This window comes from Schistocerca gregaria, chromosome 3 (assembly GCF_023897955.1).
Source record: "Schistocerca gregaria isolate iqSchGreg1 chromosome 3, iqSchGreg1.2, whole genome shotgun sequence".
NCBI lineage: Eukaryota > Metazoa > Arthropoda > Insecta > Orthoptera > Acrididae > Schistocerca > Schistocerca gregaria.
Window position 1 is genome coordinate 371,796,728 of NC_064922.1, and position 19,966 is coordinate 371,816,693.

Consider the following 19,966-nt stretch of genomic DNA (forward strand, 5'->3'; position numbering starts at 1 on the left):
CTTAAAATTGCATTTTGAGACGATGAACAAAAGCGACTCCAGCAGATAACGTTCTCTTAAATATGCACGGTGAGCACTCCCTTAACTTTTTATCAGTAAGCTGTTCATGGTGATGACATTATGACTTCTGTCGGTTTTTTTCTTTTGTTCCGAACCGTACTGCAGAAGTTTTGCGAAGAATTTCTTATCAAAGAGGTAATTTTTCTTTTTAATTTTCCCTTAATTTCACGAAAACAAAATTTTTTATGGAAACTGACATAGGTATGTACATCAATCATAAAAATGAGTCAATTAGAAAAAAAAACAGCACGAGGATACACATCAGAAGTAAAGGAAGTAATTGGGCATTTAATAGCTAAACAAGTTTCGGTATATTTCTCTCAGAGGTTCGTTTGTAACGACATTGACGGCAGAGGGACGCCAAACTCCATCCTTTCTTCATTGCGTCCAATACGTAGCGATGTATTTTCCCCGAGGTTAGTGACAGATTAATGCAACGAAAGAGGTTGTATACTATGTTGTGGTTGGCGGGAGAGCCAACACCGTGTTACTAGAGGTGGCCGAAAGACACGCGATTAAGCTCACGCAGGCTGGCGTGAGGTCTGGAACATGACAAGGGAATTACAATTGAGAGAAACGGACGTAGCTGGTGGAATACTTAACTTTAATCCATTAATGACGAACGTCGGTCTTGACTGTACATGATTCAATATATCAATAATAACGGATAATGGCGCCTTGCTAGGTCGTAGCAAATAACGTAGCTGAAGGCTATGCTAACTATCGTCTGGGCAAATGAGAGCGTAGAAATCAGTGAACCATCGCTAGCAAAGTCGGCTGTACAACTAGGGCGAGTGCTAGGAAGTCTGTCTAGCCTGCCGTGTGGTGGCGCTCGGTCTGCAATCATTGATAGTGGCGACACGCGGGTCCGACGTATACTACCGGACCGCGGCCGATTTAAAGGCTACCACATAGCAAGTGTGGTGTCTGGCGGTGACACCACATATTAGTCAGTCACTCACTAGATGGGCTTTATCTGCTAAATGTCTGAAGAATAATGTAAGGAAGAGATCAGAAAACTCAAAGTTGTAGATGTCAAAGCTCTGCTTAGAAAGGCCAAATATCTCACGAAATAAGCATCAAACGAAAAAACTACAAAGAACGAAACTTGTCTAGCTGGAAGGGGGAAACCAGATGGCGCTATGGTTGGCCCGCTATATGGCGCTACCTAGAGTCAAACGGATATCAACTGCGTTTTTTAAAAATTGGAACCCCTATTTTTGCTACATATTCGTGTAGTGCGTAAAAAAAGTATGAATGTTTTACTTGGACCACTTTTTTCGCTTTGTGATAGATGGCGCTGTAATAGTCACAAACATATGGCTCACAATTTTAGACAAACAGTTGGTAACAGGTAGGTTTTTAAATTAAAATACATATTGTAGGTACGTTTGAACATTTTATTTCGGTTGTTCCAATGTGACACATGTACCTTTGTGAACTTATCATTTCTGAGAATGCATGCTGTTACAGCGTGATTACCTGTAAATACCACATTAATGCAATAAATGCTCAAAATGATATCCGTCAACCTCAATGCATTTGGAAATACGTGTAAAAACATTCCTCTCAACAGCGAGTAGTTCGCCTTCCGTGATGTTCGCACATGCATTGACAATGCGCTGGCGCATGTTGTCAGGCGTTGTCGGTGGATCACGATAGCAAATATCCTTCAGCTTTTCCCACAGGAAGAAATCCGGGAACGTCAGACCCGGTGAACGTGCGGACCATGGTATGGTGCTTCGACGACCAATCCACCTGTCATGAAATATACTATTCAATACCGCTTCAACCGCATGCGAGCTATGTACTGGACATCCATCATGTTGGAAGTACATCGCCATTCTGTCATGTAGTGAAACATCTTGTAGCAACATCGGTAGAGCATTACGTAGGAAATCAGAATACATTGCACCATTTAGACTGTCATCGATAAAATGGGGGCCAATTATCCTTCCTCCCATAATGCCGCACCATACATTAACTCGCCAAGATCGCTGATGTTCCACTTGTCGCAGCCATCGTGGACTTTCCGTTGCCCAATAGTGCATATTATGCCGGTTTACGTTACCGCTGTTGGTGAATGACGCTTCGTCGCAAAATAGAACGCGTGCAAAAAATCTGTCCTCGTCCCGTAATTTCTCTTGTGCCCAGTGACAGAACTGTACACGACGTTCAAGTCGTCGCACTGCAATTCCTGGTGCATAGAAACATGGTACGGGTGCAATCGATGTTGAAGTAGCATTCTCAACACCGACGTTTTTGGGATTCCCGATTCACGCGCAACTTGTCTGCCCCTGATGTGCGGATTAGCCACGACAGCAGCTAAAACACCTACTTGGGCATAATTTGTTGCAGGTAGTGGCTGACGTTTCACATGTGGCTAAACACTTCCTGTTTCCTTAAATAACGTAATTATCCGGCGAACGGTCCGGACACTTGGATGATGTCGTGTACGATACCGTGCAGCATACATAGCACACGCCCATTGGGCATTTTGATCACAAGAGCCATACATCATACATCAACACGATATCGACCTTTTCAGCAGTTGGTAAACGGTCTATTTTAACACGGGCAATGTTTCACGCAGCAAATACCGTCCGCACTGGCGGATTGTTACGTGATACCACGTACTTACACGTTTGTGACTATTACAGCGCCATCTATCACAAAGCGAAAAAGTGGTCCAACTGAAACATTCATATTTCTTTACGTACTACACGAATATATAATAAAAAATTGGGGTTACCATTTTTTTAAAAAAACACTGTTGATATCCGTTTGATCTATGGCAGCGCCATCTAGCGGGCCAATCACAGCGCTATCTGGTTTCCCCCTTCAAGCTACACGAGTTTCGGTCTTTGTAGTTTTTTCGTTTGATGCTTATTTCATGTGCTATTTGGCCCGGTCACTCTCAACGGATCACCCTGTATATTTGTCCTAATCATCTCTCTGCACTAGACGTGGTGTAATTCTAGATACGTGTATGTTATGAACAAGGCTGCTTCAAAGTAAAGGACTAGTGCATGTTTACGTTTTGCGTCGCTTAGTTAAAACTTCCTCAAAAAATATTTACCTTATTGTAGAATATCACTCTTGAAGATGTCGTACAGGTATAACGCTCGTAAAGTTAAGAAATCCAATGAAATGGCACTCATAAAAAACGAACGTTCGTTAACATGTAGATTACGTGAGATAGATTTCCATCGTTGGCAGGCGTGGTGTAATTACAGATGCGTGTGGGCGGTTAACAAGACTCATAAAAGTGAAAGACTAATGCGTGGTAATGTTTTGCGTTGCTTGCTTAAAATTTCCTCAAAAACCATCTGTCATATTCTAGAATGTCACTCTTAAGCAGTCGTATGATGTTTGTAAATGTAAGAAATTCGATAAAATTGCTCTCATAAAAAATGAACTTTCGTGAACATACGGATATTATCAAATTTCGAATACATATTAAATCTCTAAAGACACGGTTGTCAACTGCTAAGAGAATCGATTCTCTAACTAAAGACGTATATGCTGTTAGAATAATGTAGGTTTCATTAGCATACCTATTTTGTAAATACATCTTAATACCTGTCAATTAGTCCTTATCAATGACAGTACGGAAACGGTATACCCCTGTAAAGGCGTAGCGGTGATTCTAGTCCCGCATACAAGCAAATACTCTCAGCCTTCAAGCAACCGTAAATCCTGACAATGCACCTTTGTCAGCTTCAAAGGCCACACATCGGACATGGTTAGCAAGAGTAAAGCGCTACCTAACACTATGTTTGAAGCAAAGTATTTTAATGCTTTTGTTGGCTGAATGATCGTTTATCGTATAACTTGATTTCCAAATAAATTTAAACGAATGACTCAGTTGCAGTGAGTTGTTAACGGCCCGAAGGAAAGAAATACTGCGAATGCAAACTACGGCCGGCCTGTAACGTCAAGCGATTGGTGCCACACGACTGAGTAAGCAATGATGTCACTCATATCCAGAGATCACACCCATGTGACCGCGGAAGTGCTTGCACGAGAATGGAACGTATGTAAACATTCTGCAGGCAGGTGTTTCGTACCTCTTCTGGGAACATCAACAGAGATTTAATCTAAACGGACTTGTGTCTTGACATTAATTTCCCATAAAGTAAGAAATTAATCAGCTTCCTTTAAGCTAATTACTGCAAGCGGAGACAACAAATGAAATTTCAATGAAGCTGTAAAGGTGTTCAAACATTTATGTAAAGGAGCAACACAATTGTACACGATCACGTAGAAAAATATATTTTATGGGCGTATCCAAACAATGAATCCTCACAGACTGACAAGAAAAACTGTAGAGCATTTCGAAAAATTAAAAGACAAACTCAAGCTACTTAGGAAAGTGCGCAGACACCTAGAAAGAACTGGTTAAACAAAAAACTGGAAAAAAACAAGATACAGAAACGGAACGAAGAGGTGGAAAGGTTTCCAAGACACAACGTTTGCAGAAAGCGAGGGAAGCAAATGGACAGCAGAAGAAAGGAAAGGAAAGAATGAACAGATGAAGGATATTGAAGAAAGAGTCACACTAACTCTGCATCCTAAACATGGTCCTTAGCTCCCCTCTAAGGAAATAAGATGAAGCAATGAGCTTTCGTAAAAAGCTAGTGTACTACAAGTATTTCCACTTCTCTTTACAGCCAATGAACCCCCAACTTGCATGTGACACGATACATGACACGGGTAAGAAGAAGCACCATAAACGTTGTTTACGGTGATTTCTTCATTATTTTCAGCTCAACACAAAAAATATTCGTGTAGGCAGTCGCCACATGCAGTGAGCTACAACACCCGATATGATATTGTAACGAGGTCCAAATCAAGGTCACAGACCCTATTCAGTGGCGCAATTTTTACTAACTCTGCTGGCAGCGACGCTCTCATATAAAACAGAGGATTATCTGATGAGGAGAGGTTCGAAGTGACACCCAAAAGTTCCCGAAATATATTAATTAATATTATTACATATTATTTGACTCTTATTCTGCACAGTCGCCTTTAAAGTACTTCTCTCGGATGAAAATACAAGGATACCAACGTTTTACCAACTAAAAATATATCCTGGAAACCTTTATTTGTTAGGAAACATGTATAGGCAGTCTTAGGGAAGGGGGGGGGCTCACAGAGTGAACCAGTACGTGTCGGGGCGCAGAAAGGGTGGCGCGAATAGGGGTGCGAAGTATTTATTTTACTATTACTACTCCGCAATACTGAACAGCATGATCAAAAATATCCGGTCCTTTCAAATCGCCCTTTCAATACGATTTTCATCTAGGGGAAGATAACTAAGTTAAGTAGACCTAGATACGTAGTGAGCGCGCCCAGTGGACGAAAAGCTTTAGTCTTGTTTAATATAAAAAACTCCTGAGTAGTGTAGGTTGTATACGGTGGCGCTTTATCGTGGTGGACTACCCAGATGTTCCTACGTCACTTCTGTGGACGTTTTCGCCACATATACTTCCTAAAAAACACCCCAATAGAACACTTCGTTGACAGTCTGACCAGGAGGGACGAACTCTAACAATCCTGCCAAAATATACACTGCGTTCCCCTTCCCTCCTACTTGTCGTCAGGTGCATTTTCTGTGATGTTTAGGGAATATTTGCAATTTTGTTTTTGCATTGTGTAACTGGAGTCAACCCAAACAAATACTGTTCATAAGGTCCTTCATGTGACACCCAGTTTCCCATTACAAAGAAAATGAATTTATAAGCGGAATTTTCTGTGTCAATTCTACAGACCAGGTCTCGTATTAATCTTGTGCGGTATTTGTTTTATCGACACGCATTAACGAAGCAGTAGAACAGGAGCAATAAACTAATTGACTGCTATCACCACACAACAGCGCTACTCAGTCGCTGTTGGAGTACTGGCTGTTTTTCATGTTTTACTGTCAGCCACAATACTTATCGCTAAAATAGATATCGCAGTAGATAATTTAGGATTCCTCTTTCGAACTGGCACCGCAAATTACGCTTAAAAAGGATTTTGTTAGGAACGGGAAACAAACCATCTTTTTCTGTCGGCACTCAGCGCTGCGTGAAAGACATGATGAGCAGTATATATTTGAACTGACTTCAAGTACACATCGCAAAAACAAAATGGCAGTTATCTCCAGAAACATCACAGAAAATGCACCTGACGAGTCTTAAGAGGGGCACCCGGCACATACAAAACGTTTGACAGTCATAGGTGAAAATGAAACAGGCGAGTAGACGACGATCAAACAAACACATAATCCTAATAAATATAGTACCAGGAACTGATGGTTTCCCTCATACCATACATACACAAGTCAGTCATGCCAATATTTGTTAATATTTAAGGCCGAGTTTTGGCAGAAGTTCGTTTTGCATGTACATGACGTGCTGCCACACTTTCATGTGGAATACGTGGCAAGAATCTTGGAGAACAAGTGTAACGGTCGTGGCTTGTCAGCGCAATGGCCTTCCAGGTCCCCCAACTGGGACCCGTTGAAGTTTTTTGTATGGAGATATTTACATGATATGATCCTACCTCGGGTATGGGAGTGTGTGATGTCCTTAGGTTAGTTAGGTTTAAGGAGTTCTATGTTCTAGGGGACTGATGACCTGAGATGTTAAGTCCCATAGTGCTTAGAACCATTTGAACCATTTGATGTATACCATTCCCGCTCAAAGCTTCGTTGAAATCCGAGAATGCATTGTGGATGGTTGTCAATACATTCGGCACACGCCTGGGATTTTTGAACGTGTAAGGGCTTCAATAAGGGAGCGTGCTTAAGCGGGCTGTAGAGGTTGCCCATTCCAGGGTTGGAAACCCTTATGTTTGTCAGGATAAAGGCCGAGGAACCTGTGTGGCGTCACCAGAGACAATGAAGGAGCATTCAGTATTACTTCATTTATTTGTCTGAATACATCTCGTCGATGGCAGCTACCGTCTCGTCTCATCGGCGAGACGTCTGCTGGACACTGAGGCTCACTCAGTGGCTACCACATCTCGATGCATCAGCACTGCTCTCAGGCTGGTGACTTGTAGTAAGCAGGCTGTCCCTCCCATTGAAACATCCCCTCAGAAAAATTAATGAATTACTGTGCTGGTTTTTTTTAATTTTAAAACAGCTGAGCAAAACTGAACGTACTCAGGCATTTCTCTCTTTACTTATTCTGATCACCACTAAACTGACACACAATATTTTTTAGCGCAACGCAATCTTTCAATAATCCCTACAAAAGAATGGCCCTGACTAACATTAACCTATACCTTTCATGAATCACTTACCTCACAAAATTCTTCATTGCTCGAACTACTGCAAAACAGCAAGCGCCACTACTGCCAGCTAAATAAAAGATTCCAACTACTGAAGGCACTAACTACTGATAGGCATAGTTAGCAAATGAAAGATTTTGATAGAGAACAAACAATGTATTTACCTTAATAGTGTTCAAAAGTCGTGATGTATATATCAGTTCATGACATCCAGTCTTACAAATTACTCTCTCTGATGGACACTCGTCCAGATCATCCGCTCTCAAAACTCCGCCATCTCTCTCCCCACATCCACCACTGCTGGCGGCTCACCTCCAACTGCGCAACGCTACGCTCTGTTCACATCCATCTGCCCAACACTAGAATATTCCAACAATGCCAACCAGCCACAGACTGCACACAGCACAGCCAGTGATTTTCATACAGAGCGCTACGTGGCGTTACCAACATAAAAACCTAAACAGCCTACTTACTCCATGTCGCTGACCCTGTCGTCGAACCACATGGACTGCGACTGCGACGTCGAGTGCCATGAGGTCGTGTTGAATGTTGATCCTGGGTCGCTTGTCTGGTAGACCGTCTGACTCAAGTGATGCTGCAGCTTAGAGCAGTTTGTGTCCCAGGCCGTAATGGTGTTGCTAGGCCCCTGGACTACCCACCAGTGGTGGCTGGTACTGGAAGCTTCCATCATCCGTGGCTACAGACTGTTGCATAAGACAGCAGTAGTGTGACTGGTACTGGAATAGTCTCAAAACACAAGATGTTACAATCCAGTAATCAGAGAAACGAGTGCAAATGACAACGGCGCCATGGATTCTACCGATGTACTGACTAGCCTAGCGAGAGGAGTATTTATGGTGTCGAGGAGAAGAATCGGTTCTACTTTACTGAGTTGTCAGCTGCCTTCCGTTCTGCTGCATTTGCTTAAACAATTTGTCTCAGAGTCTTAACTACTTTCTCTGACGCATGATGTGTGCTATTACATCCTGCTTAGCGCTTCTTACATACTGTTATGGGAGTAACAGGGGCAGGTTGGTGTGCACTCATCTAATCCTTTCCGCTGAGCTCACTCGCACCCGCACAGAAGTGTTGCTGTCGCGCTCTTGATGACCGACTATCCGTGCTGAAATGTTTATACCTAGCGGCTGACTCATGTTGGTACTTCCGCGCGCTTAAATAATGCCGTTCTGTTTAAACTTAGAAAATTTCAGTCACATGTTCCCTTACTTCCTTAATGCGTAACACTGCCTCGTATGGTGTCCGTCTGTGTATTTTGTTAACTTCGGGGACTCTGTTACAAGATTTTTTTTGTATTCAATCATAATACGTGGTATCGGGGAAACTATTGGTTTGTGGTCCAATGTTTAGTGGGATTGTTTGCTTGTTTGATTGTCTTCTACTCACGGCTTTGGTTTGTAGCTGTAACAGTCGAACACCTTGCATAAAAAGACAGATTACCAATGACTTAAGTCTGTTTTTGACCTAAGGGCGTTCCTCTAAAAGCGTGCTTCAACAATTGCTGCGCTCTGCTGGGGTTTTGCCTAGTCTAAAACAAAACTTTATACAAGTAAAAAGAAGAAGGCAAAACGTTACATAAACAGCTCTGTCTGTGTGATGCTCTTTCAGGTCCGCCATCACAAAACTGCGATGTCACAGACACACGACACTGGAAGTATGTTCACGAGCAAATAACCAAACCACTCAGCTCGCAGCCACTCGCCACAGTGATTTAAGAAGAGCTCATGAAGACATCGAACGGCTTTTATTTGTACTCGTAACCATTTTGGCGACAGAGAAAAAAAGAAAAATAAAAGACGATGTTGTGAAACGGGAAAGACTGAGAGAACTAAGTACTTTGTTACCATAAGTTTTCTTGTTTGCATATTGCTTTTACGACTTGCAAATGTTATGTTGTGCTACATTCACTTCTGAAGCCAGTAGTTCTTAACTTCAATAAATCCAATGCTTTTTTTGTTCGTGCAGTTGGGGACAATTAGGGTTAGCAACTTGTCATTGTGGGGAGCAGTCTTCTAGGTCCATAGCTTTCCGTCTTGTCTCTTTTTCAATTAGATCAGTTCCAGCATAGAATAACTTACTGCTCTAGAGATATTCTATAAATAACGCTGAAAATGTTGTTTGTATTACTTTTCTTTGCTTTTATTCATCTTTATTGGCAAAATTTCCTGCAATCATTTATTTTCCAAAATTTCTGTTTCTCTTTTTCAGATTCTTAGTGTTTCCAACTGGTTTTGCTACCATACATTCACACACTTTCGAAGACATTTCTGATTTTTTCTGTTAATTCGGTGCATTCTATCGTGTTCATATTGTCGCTTGCTTGAAGCTCTCGCCTTCTCTCTCATAACTACCGTCCATATTTGAAATTTTATTTCGTTTGTTCTCTTCACATAGAGAACAGCTTTTGATGTTCCCGTAAGTTCTTTTGGTATTTGACCCTTTCATCCACTCCTAAATGTTTTAACTTTCTAACACAAAGAATTTATTACTTAATTTAAGCTGGTATAACTCTGTTCTTGGCCACTATAATACTATAATAAAATTATAGTGGCCACGATAGACACGAAGCCCATGCCTACTACAGTAGTACAAGTTTATATGCCAACTAGCTCTGCAGATGACGACGAAATTGAGGAAATGTATGATGAGATAAAAGAAATTATTCAGGTAGTGAAGGGAGATGAAAATTTAATAGTCATGGGTGACTGGAATTCGACAGTAGGAAAAGGGAGAGAAGGAAACATAGTAGGTGAATATGGATTGGGGCCAAGAAATGAAAGAGGAAGCCGTGTGTTAGAATTTTGCACAGAGCATAACTTAATCATAGCTAACACTTGGTTCAAGAAACATAAAAGAAGGTTGTATACATGGAAGAATCCTGGAGATACTAAAAGGTATCAGATAGATTATATAATGGTAAGACAGAGATTTAGGAACCAGGTTTTAAACTGTAGGACTTTACTAGGGGCAGATGTGGACTCTGACCACAATCTATTGGTTATGAACTGTAGACTAAAACTGAAGAAACTGCAAACAGGTAGGAATTTAAGGACATGGGACCTGGATAAACTGACTAAACCAGAGGTTGTAGAGAGTTTCAGGGAGAGCATAAGGGAACAATTGACAGGAATGGGGGAGAGAAATACAGTAGAAGAAGAATGGGTAGCTCTGAGGGATGAAGGCAGCAGAGGATCAAGTAGGTAAAAAGACGAGGGCTAGTAGAAATCCTTGTGTAGCAGAAGAAATATTAAATTTAATTGATGAAAGGAGAAAATATAAAAATGCAGTAAATGATGCAGGCAAAAATTAATACAAACGTCTCAAAAATGAGATCGACAGGAAGTGCAAAATGGCTCAGCCAGCATGGCTAGAGGACAAATGTAAGGATGTGGAGGCTTATCACACTAGGGGTAAGACAGACACAGCCTACAGGAAAATTAAAGAGACCTTTGGAGAAAAGAGAGCAATTTGTATGAACATCAAGAGCTCAGATGGAAACCCAGTTCTAAGCAAAGAGGGGAAAGCAGAAAGGTGGAAGGAGTATATAGAGGGTCTACACAAGGACAATGTACTTGATGACAATATTATGGAAATGGATGAGGATGTAGATGAAGATGAAATGGGAGATACGATACTGCGTGAAGAGTTTGACAGAACACTGAAAGACCTGAGTCGAAACAAGGCCCCCGGAGTAGACAACATTCCATTAGAACTACTGACGGCCTTGGGAGAGCCAGTCGTGACAAAACCCTTTCATCTGGTGAGTAGGATGTCCGAGACAGGCGAAATATCCCCAGACTTCAAGAAGAACATAATAATTCCAATCCCAAAGAAAGCAGGTGTTGACAGATGTGAAAATTACCGAACAATCAGTTTAATAAGTCACAGCTGCAAAATACTAACGCGAATTATTTACAGACGAATGGAAAAACTGGTAGAAGCCGACCTCGGGGAAGATCAGTTTGGATTCCGTAGAAATGTTGGAACACGTGAGGCAATACTGACCTTACGACTTATCTTAGAAGAAAGATTAAGGAACGGCAAACCTACGTTTCTAGCATTTGTAGACTTAGAGAAAGCTTTTGACATTGTTGACTGGAACACTGTCTTTCAAATTCTAAAGGTGGCAGGGGTAAAATACAGGGAGCGAAAGGCTATTTACAATTTGTACAGAAACCAGATGGCAGTTGTAAGAGTCGAGGGGCATGAAAGGGAAACAGTGGTTGGGAAGGGAGTGAGACAGGGTTGTAGCCTCTCTCCGATGTTATTCAATCTGTATATTGTGCAAGCAGAAAAGGAAACAAAATAAATATTTGGAGAAGATATTAAAATCCAGGGAGAAGAAATAAAAACTTAGAGGTTCGCCGATGACATAGTAATTCTGTCAGAGACAGCAAAGGACTTGAAAGAGCAGTTGAATGGAATGGACAGTGTCTTCAAAGGAGGATAGATGATGAACATCAACAAAAGCAAAACGAGGATAATGGGATGTAGTCGCATTAAGTCGTGTGAAGCAGAGGGAATTAGATTAGGAAATGAGACACTTAAAGTAGTAAAGGAGTTTGGCTATTTGGGGAGCAAAATAACTGATGATGGTCGAAGTGGAGAGGATATAAAATGTAGACTGGCAATGGGAAGGAAAGCGTTTCTGAAGAAGAGAAATTTGTTAACATCGTGTATAGATTTAAGTGTCAGGAAGTGGAAAGTATTTGTATGGAGTGTAGTATGGAAGTGAAACATCGTCAATAAATAGTTTGGACAAGAAGAGAATAGTAGCTTTCGAAATGTGGTGCTACAGAAGAATGTTGAAGGTTAGGTGGGTAGATCACGTAACTAATGAGGAAGTATTGAATAGGATTAGGGAGAAGAGACGTTTGTGGCACAACTTGACTAGAGGAAGGGATCGGTTGGTAGGACATGCTCTGAGGCATCAAGGGATCACAAATTTAGCATTGGAGGGCAGCGTGGAGGGTAAAAATCGTAGAGGGAGACCAAGAGATAAATACACTGAGCAGATTCAGAAGGATGTAGGTTGCAGTAGGTACTGGGAGATGAAGGAGCTTTCACAGGATAGATTAGCATGGAGAGCTGCATCAAACCAGTCTCAGGACTGAAGACAACAACAACAACAACAACAACACTATTCTTAAATAAATTCTTATAATACACATTACTAACATCATGTCTGATGACTGTGAATCTGAGAAATCAATGATCACCTGAAGTATGGAAGTGATTCAACGTTGTTTATTGTAAGTTCAAATATTAGCCGATTTCATTTTTAGTTCGATCCTTATTAAGTCTATTTTTCATTCGTTTCGCTCTCAAATAGTAACATACATGATTGAACTTAAGGATTCTCCAAATAGTGTTGGTAGCACAATATGAAACAGAATAGCGGTTAGCCTTTTCTGCGCCTCGTATAATCTAAAACGCCAACAGGAACTCATAAGACGGCAGCTGAAATGATTACTTTCTCTGTGGCACCAGTTACATTAAGCGACGAAATCGAAAGAATGATTTTTATGCATCACGAGGAACTGTTCATGAAATGATTATTCACTACCATTTTGATAAACCAATCATCAACCAACACAAAATTACTTACACAGTTCATATGGTATCATTGTCACTGTCTCTTCAAGAAATGAAATAAAAACTATCCCTGCGCTGTCTGTATGAGAACCATAAACACAGTCATTGCACTGATAAGTCTAATAATCAGAGTACACAGTCTGTATTAGGGTTTAAGGAATATAAATCAATATCGCTGCGATGTATCGAATCTTATCCTAACCCACCTGTTCTGGACCCTAGAACACAGGTGGTGCGGAGATGTCGCATCAGCTGACAGGTGTGGCCAGATTTTGGCTCCTGCAGAAAACGCGTAGGCAGTCTGAGGGGTGGGCTCACAGAGTTAACCAGTACGAGTGGGGGCGGCAAAAGGGCGGCGCGAATAGGGGTGCGAAGTATTTATTTTACTGCAATACTGAACAGCAGGATCAAAAATATTCGGACTCCCCTATGAAATGCAAATCGACCATTGGATGTCACAAGAGGCGAATTGCCAGTGTAAAAGGAGGCGAGGAGCATTGTGTTGGCAGTAGAAAAGCAGTGACTCGTGAATTCCAAAATGCTGCCAGTAGTCCGTTTAGCGCAGTAACTGTGCGAAGGGAGTTAAAAATAATGTTGTACAGTAATAGAGAAGCTCCTCATAAGCGACACAGTTCTGTGGTAATGCTAAGCGACACTTGATGTGTAAATAGCAACGCCACTGGAGTGTGGATGACTGGAAACGAGTGATCTGGAGTGAAAATCACAGTATGGGCTGTTGAGGCTTTAGAGGGATTATAAGAGGAGCAGAAAAAAATCACTATTGTACTCAATGCTCTACTACCAACGCTATTTGGAGAACTCTTAAGCTCAATCATGTCTTTCTTTAGCTTTTGGAGCGATTTGGGTTTGGCGAATGCCTGAATGACATCACCTACCGCCATGTGTAGTGCCAACAGTGAAATACGGAAGAGGTAGTGTTACGGTACGAGAATGTTTTTCATGTTCAGGGCGCGGTCCCTTTACTGCGCTTAAGAAAACTCTACATGCCGAAGGATATAATCTCATTTTACAGCATTGTGTAATGCGTATAGCTGACATAGAGACGATGATCAAAGTGACAATTCATCCTGTCATAAATCAGCATCCGTGAGGCAATCATCTGTGGACAATAACATTCCTGAAATGGACTAGCCTACACAGTGCCCCGACCTGAATCCAACGGAATGCTTTTGGTATGACTTAAAACGTCGACTTCGCTCCACGTTTCAGCTTTCAATATCCCTACCTTCTCTGTTTTTAGCTCTTGACGAAGAACGGACTGCTATTCATCAAAGATTTTCATTGAAAGCGTCCCCAACAGAGCCGAAGTCGTCACAAAGCCAAGGGATGGACACACCGCATACTAATGCCCACTAATAGACATCCGGATACTTATGATCAGATAATTTATTTTTCTTTACAGCTGACGGACGAATAAAATAGGGCAGTGGTTAAATGAAGTGAAAATGTGAATAGAGAGCTTTCTGTTGTGCTACGAGTAGACTTTATGTCGAAACAGGGACATTTTCATGATCTCAAGGCATAATAATCATGAACTGGTCAATTTCAAGACCTCTTTTTATCACAAAATGTTCATTTGGATAGATTTATTGAAGAATGGTAGTAGCAAATTGAAAAAACCCGTGTAACATAGATAGACACACGGTTATAGAAGCTACACTTCAAAAAAAAAAGGAGAAAAAAGGAAAAAGTGACCCACGACGAAGGAATTATCCAAATGGGACGGAAATCAGTAGATATGATGTACAATGTGTTTAGGCAAACTAAGACTCACAGTTTCAGAAAAATTGGAATATTTATTCAAGAGAAATACCTTCACAAATGGAGAAACTCTACAACTACGCGTTGGTCCATCTCTGACCCTCATGCAAGCAGTTATACCATTAGACATTGACTGATAGAGTTGCTGGATGTCTGCCTGAGAGATGTCAAAAAACTTCTTTCCAACTGGTGCGTTAGATCGTCAAAATCCAGAGCAGGTTGGAAGACTATGCCCATAATGATTCAAAAGTTCTTAGTTGGAGACAGCCCCAGTGACCTTGCTGACCCCTGTACAGTTTTCTAAGCACGAAGCCATGTGTGTGTTCGGGCGGGGGGGGGGGGGGGGGGGGGAGGGGAGCGGAGTAGGATCTTACTCAAATGTAAAACCAGGATGGCTTCCGATGAAGGGCAACAAAACTAGTTGTAGAGTATATGCTGTAAGACTGTCATGAAAAACAGCCAAATGGGTCTTGCTATGAAAAGAAATGACTCTCCAGACCGTTATTCCTGTTTGTTGGTCTAAAAGGCGGATTATGAACGACGGTCCGGTTGGTATACCGAGGCTGTCCAGGACTCTCCCGACACGTCTTCGGCCTGAAATCGCATTCGGAGGAGTAGAACTGTCTTCTTTGGTTGTCATCAGCGGCTCCCTTGTAGCCCATCGGTACGTTGACGATATACTATGCCACGTTGTGTTGCCGTTCCTGCCTTTTTCTTGTAGAATCTTAGAAAATATTCTGAGCTGCAAAATAATGCGCTACCTTGAACAGAATGACCTCCTCTATGACAATCAGCATGGTTTTCGAAAACATAGATCACGAGAAACCAAACTCACACTCTTCTGACATGACATACTGAAAGCTTGGGTCAAGGCAACCGGCAGATGGAGTGTTTCTTGATTTTCGTAAAGCATTTGTCTCAATACCGCACCTACGCTTATTGACAAAGGTACGATCATTTGGGCTATCAAGTGAAATTTGTGACTCGATTGAGGACACTTTGGTACGTAATTATCATCAAATGTAGAAGTAATTTCGGGTGTGGGCCAGGGAAGTGTGTTGGGACCCTTGCTGTTTATGTCGTATATTAATGACCTTGTAGACAGATTAATAGTAAAATCAGCCTTTTTGCAGATGACGCAGTTACTTATAGTGAGGTAGTGCCTGAGAGAAGCCGCATAAATATTCAGTCAGATCTTGATAAGGATTCAACAAGGTATCGAAATTGGAAACTTGCTCTAAATGGTCAGAGATATACATTTTTGCACGTAACAAAACGAAGAAAAGTAGTCCCCTATGATTATAATATCAGTGGGTTACTGTTGGAATAGGCCAACTCCTACAAATAACTGCGAGTAACGCTCCGTAGGGATATGAAATGGAATGATCACATCTGCATCTACATCTACATCTACATATATACTCCACTAGCCACCAAGCGGTGTGTGCCCCCCCCCCCCCCCCCCCCGCTCCTTTGCTCCACTCGCTGATAGCGCGAGGGAAAAACGACTGAACGCCTCAGTACGAGATCTTATTTCGCTTATCTTTGAATGGTGATCATTGCGCGATTTGAAAGTAGGTGGTAATAATATATGCTCTACATTCTCGGTAAAGATCGGATTTCGGAATTTAGTGAGCAGCCCCTTCTGTTTAGCTCGCTGCTGATCTGCAAGAGTGTCCCACTTCAAAATTTTCTATGAGATTTGTAAAGCTCTCGCGATGGCTAAATGTACCAGTCACGAATCTTGCCACTCTTCTTTGGACCTTGTCAATCTCTTGAATCAGATCCAACTGGTAAGGGTCCCAAGCAGACGAACAATACTCCAAGACTGGAGGAACTAACGTATTGTAAGCTATTTCCTTTGGTGAAGGACTGCATCGCTTCAGGATTCTACCAATAAACCGGAATATAGAGTTCGCCTTCCCCGTTACTTGTGTAATCTGATCATTCCATTTGGGATCATTTCGAATAGGTCAGTTGTGGGTTTAGCAGGTGGTAGACTTCGGTTTATTGATACAATACTGGGGAAGTGCAATAAGTCTACAAAAGAGATTGCTTACACATCACCCTTTATAGAATAATGATCAAGTGTGTGGAACCCTACCAGGTGACGCTAAAATGGAATATTGAACATATACAGAGAAGACCGGCACAGGTTTGTTTAACCCATTGGAGAGTGTAACAGGGATGCTGAAGGAACTGAAATTGCAGGCTCTTGAAGACAGGCGTTAACTATCCTTAGAAAGTTTCAAGAACCGGCTTTAAATGGTTACTCTAAATATATACTACAACCCCCTGCGTAACGCACAAACAGGGATCTTGAGAAGATTAGAATGTCAAGCCATCCTGGCCAAGGTAATGCCCACCCTGGCATGACAAGAGTTTGAACGCTTGTATTCGTGCTTGCCAAACCCTGCCTTGGCCAGCTTAGTCACCGGATCTCCCCCAATTTAAAACGTTTGGAACATTATGATCTAGCCCCTCCAACTAGTTCGAGATTTTGACGACCTAACGCGGTAATCGGACATAATTTGGCACGCTTTCCCTCAGTAGGACGTCCAACAACTCTATCAATGATAATCCGAATGACAGCTTGTATAAGGGCCAAAGATGGAACAACGCATTATTGGTTTGCCCAGTTTGTGAAGCTCTCTCTCTCTAACTTTTCTAAAACTTTTTTTAGTGTAGTAGAGCGATAGGTGTACCTCGGGAGTAAGCTGTCTACAAACGCTCTGATAACGAACGAGTACGACAACAAACCACATGAAACTTACTGGCAGATTAAAACTGTGTGCTGGACAGAGACTCGAACTCGGGACCTTTGCCTTTCGCGGGCAAGTGCTGTGTACTGAAGATGGTACAGCACTTTCCCGGGAAAGGCAAAGGTTCCCAGTTCGAGTCTCGGTCCGGCACACAGTTTTAATCAGCCAGTAAGGTTCGAAACAGCGCACACTCCGCTGCAGAGTGAAAATCTCATTCTTCAACAAAGCCCATGTCAAAGGTAGTAGTGAGCCAGTGACATTTTATAAAATCGTCAGCTTACAAGTTTGCATCCTTCTGTGTGAATTACACCGTGTCCTCACTGTATTACTCAAGATTATTTCTTGTCAACCACATGAGCGATTATGAAGTGTCGTTCCAATAGACCGCACTGCTGGTGGGGTACGGGCGATATGCAGCAGAGCGGCGCCAGCTAGCGTGACTTTTCGCTGGCTCGGAATTCCCTGCCGCGGCTGTCCCGTTACCTGGCAACACGACGCCGGCCCACGTGACGCCGCTGCAGATTGGCTGGGGCGGCGCCTGCGCCTGCGCCTGCGCCGGCGCGCACGTGCGGCCCGCGCACACCCGCCGCCTCCACACGTGGCTCGCTGCCCACCGTTGCCTCCGCACCACTGCCAGCTTTTCACAGCGACCTCTAACAGATTTTCTGTTCTCCGCACTCCAAACCACGCCAGAATTCAAAAGCTCCTTCCGTGGACTTCGCAACAACTAAGCTGGATTTGATAATCTCCTCGTGCTTTAGCGCGTCACTCCCTTCCGCTTGGCTTTTTATCTTTTCTTTGTCCTTCACTTCAGAATAACGGTTTCTTTTCATAAGTTTTGTTGTTTCATTTAAGTCTGCTATGACATAATGCTCTTAAATTGGACGGTGTTTAATGAAGGTTTTGTAGCCACCCCATGAGAATGACTTATCTTCTGTTTGTTACGTCAGATCTGCCACGTTCTCATAATTTCTCTAGTATCCACAGTCCTACCGACGGCGATTCTTCGTCCCTGCCAATCCTTTGTCCCTGCTTAATCTGCACGCATGCTTCCAGCAAGTTTTCTACTTGTATTAAATTTCTTTTGCCAATCCCTGGGATACTACAGGCTCTCACAAAAACATGCATAAAATTTTCCATGATTGTATCATATATAGGAATAAAGACAAAAATACAGGTACATTTTAACTTGTTCATCGCAACAAAATGTTAATGTTTGCTCCAGTTGTACTCTGATCAAACAAGACATAATGATCACTTCTCGTAGCCAGACTGAAAACCGCCTGGTGGCGTTTCGGGCACGTGACGCGGTAAGGAAATTATTGAAGCAGAGATCACTTAGGAACTAGTTTATCGAGGATACAGGCACGAAATAGTACTAAAACGAATTCCTTATGGAAGAATGAAAAAACAGAAGAATGGGAAAGCTGGCCGTTTTGACGGAGCGGCTCTAGGCGCGACCGCTACGGTCGCAGGTTCGCATCCTGCCCGGATATGGATGTGTGTGATGTCCTTAGGTTAGTTAGGTTTATGTAGTTATCAGTTCTAGGTGACTGATGACCTCAGATGTTAAGTCCCATAGTGCTCACAGCCATTTGAACCATTTGAATAATAGAAAAATTGGTAGATGCCGACTTCTGGGAAGATAAATTTGGATTCCGGAGAAATGAAATGTCCCAAGACAATACTGACCCTACGAGTTAGATTAAGGAAAGATAAACCTACATTTACAGCATTAGTAGACTTAGAGATAGGTTTTTACAATGTTTGAAACGTCCCCTTAGAAAAATTATTGAATTACTGTGCTGGTAAACCCCTTACGTTATTTGATTTTTAAACAGCTGAGCAGAACTGAACGTACTCAGACATTTCGCTCTTTACTTATTCTGGTCGACACTAAACTGACACACAATATGTTTAGCGCAACGCAATCTTACTACAAAAGAATGGCTCTGACTAACAATAACCTATACCTTTCATGAATCACTTACCTCACAAAAATCTTCGTTACTTGAACTACTGCAATACAGCGAGCGCCAATATTGCCAGCTAAATAAAAGATTCAAACTACGGAAGGCAGTAACTACTGACAGGCATAGTTACAGCTCACCTCCAACTGCGCAACGCTACGCGCTGTTAACAGCTAACAGCCCAACACTACAATAGAAAATTCCAACAATGCAAACCAGCCACAGACTGCACACAGCACAGTCAGTGATTTTCATATAGATCGCTACATGGCGTTACCAACATAAAAACCTAAATAGCCTACTTACATGTTGCCTGGAATACTCTTTGAAATTCTGAAAGGCAGCAGTGGTAAAATGTAGGGAACGAAAGGCTATTTACAACTTGTACCGAAATCAGACGGCAGTCACATAAAGCAGCGCGTAGCGTCCACGCGGTTAGAGGTGACATGTCACGGATTGCGCGGCCGCTCCTTCCGAAGGTTAGAGTCCTCCTTCGGG